The sequence below is a fragment of the Siphateles boraxobius genome, unplaced genomic scaffold, assembly GCF_051911475.1.
Source record: "Siphateles boraxobius isolate OS27281-9 unplaced genomic scaffold, OSU_SipBor_1 6, whole genome shotgun sequence".
Taxonomy (NCBI): domain Eukaryota; kingdom Metazoa; phylum Chordata; class Actinopteri; order Cypriniformes; family Leuciscidae; genus Siphateles; species Siphateles boraxobius.
The window spans coordinates 27,131,137-27,137,736 of record NW_027509186.1 but is presented as its reverse complement, the minus strand read 5'-3'; positions in this window follow the sequence as shown (position 1 = coordinate 27,137,736).

Here is a 6,600-nt window from a genome sequence, read left to right as displayed (position 1 = left end):
ACATTATCCTGTATCATTTGAATTTAAACCAGTACAATTCTGAGGGTATGTAGTCGTAGATCAGGCAGACTTTAGCTTAATGGTTTGCATGTGTATTTAATACGGTCTCATTACCTGAACCTAAATGTGGAGACGGTGGACCATTAGTGAGTGGTCTGAACCTCAAATTAATGCCTTCTGCAATTACTCTTATAAATGACCACATGGAATATCCTAGCATATAGAGCAGAAATAAATGTGGACCTCTGTTTTGAAGAAAGGATGTTCAAGTCGCTCATCTCTGTTGTGATAAGTCTCTACTAGTTGGAATGGGTCATGTGGCCAATTGTTTTTAGATGTTGCTGCTTTTGCTTGCCCAGAATCATGCAACGGCAGCTGAGCTGGAGATGGATAATAATCCCTTTTAGACATATCAAGCTGAAATTCAAAGACTGATGGCACGGAGATGGGGTCATCTACTCACAAAATGCAGTTACGTCTTGTGTTTATAGTGTCCAAAAATGTGACAACATTCAAATGCTTCTGAGGGGTCTTTGATGAAAGTACAGATCTACCACTTCTCTCTTACATAAGATGTTCCCCAGGGTTCAGTACGTGGCCCACTTTTCTTCACTAGCATTGATATCAACACTCACTACTATGCTGATGATGAAATTCAGATCTCACCACTGGCTCTGAAACTACTTCCTTACTGTATCTATCTAGGTATCAAGTACTAGATGGGCTCAAACTTCCTGAAACTCAACTTTAATAAAATTAGGGGATGCTAATTGGACAAAAACAAAGCATTATTTTTTTTTCACAGCAGTTGAGTTAAGCCCTCTGAAACTGTCTGTAATTTAGGTGTCTCAGGATCATTCATCCCTCTTTTTGATGTCACTTGATAATATTACATTCTTTTAATCTACACGCCATTGTCTCAAACGCGCCAAACTTCAGCACATGCTTTTAGTGCAGCATCAATAATATACTCTAGGGTTTCTAAATTCTGTCCCTCAAGATCTACTGTCTTGCAGAGTTTAGCCAACCCTGATCAAACATACCTGAACAAGCTTCAGGATTACTAGAAAATCACAGGCATCCTGTCAACAATGCATTATTGCTCGTTTAAGGACATGTGCAGTGCATCTCCTGCTGCATTTTTGGCCCTGGATTCAATTTGATGTTAAATTTGATTTTAATCAGTATACAAACAATGCAACAGACTCACAAAGGACCTACATTGATTGTCATGGGGACAATAAATTAACCTTAGTTTCCTTGAACCAAGCTGCCAACAGAATGAGAGCTACAGCAGCATTTTTCAATTTATAATGTTGTTATATAAAAACGCTGCTGCGAGTGTGTTTTTGGAAATATGTGGAACACTATCACAGATTTTATCTTTTGCTATTGGAGCAAATGGGAATACAAAAAAATATATTTGCTGTCACCTCCCGTTCACTGCTATAGAAGTTTCCCCAACTCTGATGACTTCCGCTGCTGCTTTTTCTCTTGACTTCTGCTTGAGAACCAGAACTGCATTTCAGAATTCCAGCCCAATGAGAGAAGCATCAATTTGGAAACCACAATTCCATGAAAATATGGATTTGATGCATATCTGATGGTTTGAGGGAATTATAAAACTACTGACAACATGGTCAGAAACCAATCTTACCCAAGGAAGGACTGATTGTTTCATGTTAAATCATTCATTGAAATCTAATCATTGGTGTGTGAGATGTTTCTATGACACATTAGCACAATACACTCTGTGCCTGAGGCTTATTTACTGGTCAGTCATAACTGACTTCATTGGATCAGTTGTTTCTGTCCACTTTAGCTGACTAAATTATTCTGAGACAAATTACCGATCATGATGTTCCTCTGAGGGTAAGCTGTCTGATAACCACCTAATATGCTGTAATAATATGATTCTACAGCAATGGGAATATTATTGCATTAACCACATTTGTCTCAACTCTACCACCTCAGGATTCGGGAAAGATGCCCTCCTTAAGAACAATGTGGATTTTCTTTTAAACTGTAACATATAGATATACTGTAGTTTAGGATGTGAAGGATGATGATGCATCAGCCAATGTCTTTTTATAGGAAATAAATAGAAACATTTGCTAATTTAGTTATAGAAAAATGTACAATATTAAAAGAGGGGTAAAATGGCCCCTGGGATTAACTTTACAGAATGTATAAATGACTTGATCTCATTCTTATTAATATTTATTAATAATAAAATATATTTTTAAAGTGTCAATGTAAACTATTCTATTTAAAAGGTTATTTTGACAATTTAGTTGAATAACCAGACAGACAAGGCAGTAAAAGATTCATCTGAAAGGTAAAATACATTTTTAATATTTAAATTGAAGATATGTCATAATAGCAACACTATGAATGCAAATTTAAAGATTTCACTTTAACTTATATTGTTTTAATGAACGTAAAGATGTCTGAACTGTATCTAATTAATGTAAGAATTAAATAATAACCCCATTAATTACAATAAGCATTAAATTGAAAAATAATAATACTATAACAAGATGCCACTTGGGGCCTTCTGTGCCAATTCTGAAGGGGTCATCTTACCCCAATGGTCTTATTTTATCTTTTTACTTCAAACTTCAACCTTTACTCCACACATCTACAAACATGAATGCGTCCACAAATCCCTCATTAACAAACAAACAAAAAAACTTTGATATTCAACTCAAATAATACAATGTCATTGATCTAATTTTGTCTCTGGAAATAGTGATCAGCTGTTAACCTCAAAACTGTTAACACTGACTAAATCTCAAATGTTGTTATTCAGATGATTCAAGATTAAAAATAGTATAACCATCAAAAAGTGATGTGAGATGAGATTTTGTGGCATTTATTGTCAGGAGAAGTTGGTACCCTACTGAGTAACAATTCCACCGTAAACCTGGCTGCCATTGCAAGACATCAACAATATGAATGGTGTTTATGCTTTATGGAAGTTGATCAGTAACCCAAAAAGAGATTTTATGCCATAGTTATACACTTGCTCATTGTTCCAGATAATAATGAAAAGAAACAGATTTAACTGAACAGAACTGCAGTGGGCAGACGGCACGTGTTAAATAGACATTTTTCTAACAGCTGGAAACCCCTTTCACCCACAAAATGATCTTGAGTAAGAGAAATATTTAGTGGTTGTTGATTTCGAGAACAGTGGAAAAAAACAGCAGTTTCTCCGCTTGTGTAATTTGTGAGCATTCTTGTGTGGTGAGCTGTCTGGAAATCAGACTCTTGCCTCATCTGTGATCAGAATGAGTGAATGAGAGTGAGAGGGCGAGAGCGTACATGGAAGTGTGAATGAGAACGAGTGAACTCGGGGTCATGTGAAAATCACAGCTGAAGAGGAACCTCCCTTTGGGAGCGAGCTCTGAACGCTCTGCTGAACGCATTAATTGAAATGTTCTAATAGATAATTGAAAGTTTGGTGAGCATAGATGCACATAATTAAAGCCATGACCTGTCTTAGACACAAAACCTACTTTCATAGTCTAAAATACTCTATCCCCAGCTTCACAGACAAGGATTAAGCCTAGTCTTGGACTAAAATGCATGTTTGAGCTTTTTTAACTGAAAGTAACTTGCACTGATATATCTTAAAATATCAGTGACATTATTTTGTCTCAAGACGCACACCAGTAATGTTTTTTTCTTCTTTTTCTAAGGCAAATTTATAAAAGCTACTTAAGTTCTATTTAAACTAAGGGCTAATTCTGGGTTTTTCTAAGCCCTGTCTGTGAAACCAGGCCTATATGATCTTTAATGTAAACGTGACGATTTAACATTTTCCAGAGTGTGAAGGGCACGTTCAGTTTTTGATCATTTTCACAAAACTTTCATGGCTCCTAGAATATTTCGTTGTATGAATATCTGAACATGCAACAGATCAAAATAAAGAACAGACACTGTTTAAAAAACGTTTTATTCTAGCTTCATTCAACACTTGAATATGCTTTATAAAAAAGCAAAATTTTGAGCAAAAAGCTGAGAAAATCACGGTTTTGTCAAATACGTGTCTGGATCAGATTTAGAACGATGATCAAAACATTTGGAGTAAATCGAGTCCATTAACAACACCACTAATGCTGGCGGGATGAGCTTGCTCCTGTAGCTCATCCCGGGTCGACATTTCATTCAGTAACATTAAGGCAGGCTGTTTAATGTTGATGATCGATCGCGTTATTTTACAAACGCATGTTACATGAGATCGCTGGTTTTTGCATCTTCTTCGCATGTGCTCTGATCAGGACTGGAGGAGTATCAGAGTACTCTTTCAGAAGATGTCATAGCGCCGCCTATCGTATAACAGTGAAAACACGGAAACCTCCAATAAGCCTCGCTGCAGCCATAGACAGTAAAAGAAATGGACACAGCGACCCCCTTGATTTAAACGGAGGAAACTGAAGCCAGATTATAGCACTCACTTCCTGATGGCTGAGCGACTGCGCAGGCTCTAACTGAGCTTGACGACAGTCTTGACAGTTGTAAATCTTCTAGTAAGTTAACGTTAGCTGTGCCAAGTCAATTCGGAATCACCTAATGCCTCAAAAACGTTTTGTCCTGTTGCTTTTATGGACTCTCTATCTATGGGCTTCTCCCTTGACTTTATGCCTCTATGTTCCTCCGATTGCCTCATAGACAGTAAAAGTTTGCCTGCGAGCTTCTCCTCCTGTCTATACGGTAATTCCTCTATTGTGCGCCAGAAAGTCGCGTGGTTATGACGCAATCGTTAGCCTATTTTTACAAAAAAGGCTTCTACGGGGCCATAACGTAAGATACAAAGTAATGGAGCCTTTTATACATTGTCGTGTTTATTTAGAAATAAATAATGGACAAATGAAGTCTTTGGACGCCTCAGATGTAAAGTTATTCGCTGTCAAAGTGACGCCAAAATGATTGGGAGTCAATAGAATGCTAACAGCAGGTGAAGTTCTGCTACAATGGCGCCCCCCGCGAGCGATATTTTTTTCACAGGATGGTAGGGGAAGACTCATGAATATTCATTAGGGAACTCATGCCTGATTGGCCTGAAGACCTAACCCCTAACCCCGCCCCTAAACCTACCCCTCACTGGGGGTCTGATGACCTACCCCTAACCCCGCCCCTAAACCTACCAGTCACTGGGGTTAAGACCAATCAGGGATGAGTTCCCTCATGAATATTCATGAGTCTTCCCCTACCATCCGAGAATCCTGTGAAAAAAAATACCGCCCCCCCGCGAGGCTTCAGTTCGCGGCTAATGGATTAACCCAGGGATGTCCAAACCCTATGGTCCAAACTCATTCCTGGAGGGCCACTGTCCTGCAGAGTTTAGCTCCAATCCCAATTAAACACACCTTGACCACCATGTCTTATAGGCTAGAAACTTCCAGGCAGGTGTGTTGAGTCTGGCTAGAGAAACTCTGCAGGACAGTGGCCCCCCAGGACTGAGTTTGGATACCCCTGGATTAACCCCTTGGCTGCAGCCTGTAGCACGATGACGTCATTGATATCAATAATCGTAGGTTTCGATTACGACATGACATTTGGAACGCATTGAGTCGCGCAGACCACGAAAGTGGCGGGAACTCCGTTGGCAGCAGTGACTGTCGAAAACCTTCAGATGACACAGCTCATATCTGACTGCGACTCTTGCTGCGTCCCAATTCGCATACTTTCCGTCCTAAATAGTATTCGAAATTAGAATTAGTACGTCCCAAATCGTAGTATGTTGAAATGAGTGTTCCAAAGATACCCGGATGGTCGACTTTTTCCGGTCAGAATCCGAAGTGCAGATCGTACACTCTAACGGCTGATATTGCCCACAACCCATCGCGCGTTGGACGAGGATTCGATTAGAACTACAAACACGAGTGAAAGGTGTTAAACTACAGACATGGAGGACGCGCGAGTCCGGTGGTTATGTAGAAATGTTTAGATAAAGGGGTTTGAGTGGGTAATTATCAGTATCTAACATGACGAAAAATTATTTATTCAATGTTGTCTACATTATATTGCATCTGCAGCAGCATTGTGAACTTTTGTAAAGATACGTTTAGCCATTAACTTTTACATGCATCATTACATTCAAATTGCAAACACATGAGGAGAGTCACCGCATGAATGACCCACGGCTGCAGACCAAGGTGCCACAACATTTCTCTCCGAAACGGTATGAAATTAAATTAGATTGAATGGAGGATTTTAACTGTGACAAGATGATTGACAGGGCAGTTTACGGTGGCTGGACGCACGCGACAGAGCTGTCCGTTAAAGATGACGAAGTAGTATGTCCCAAAGCTTGCCAACTCTTTTGCTACACACTCAAAAGTATGTACTTTTTCTTCACAAAAAGAGTACATACTTTTAGGTCGTAGTATAAGTAGGCGAATTGGGACGCAGCCTCTAGCAGATTTTCACGATTCGGTAACTTGCAGACACTTTGCAGTATGTCGCGACAGACGAATAGTCCATTCCATCTGTTCACACAGCGAGTTCGCTTATAGAATGCGGTTGTCAGCCTCTAAGAATGTGATTTGTGATAGTGAAAATCCCACCAGAAACAAAGACACAAAACGCGAG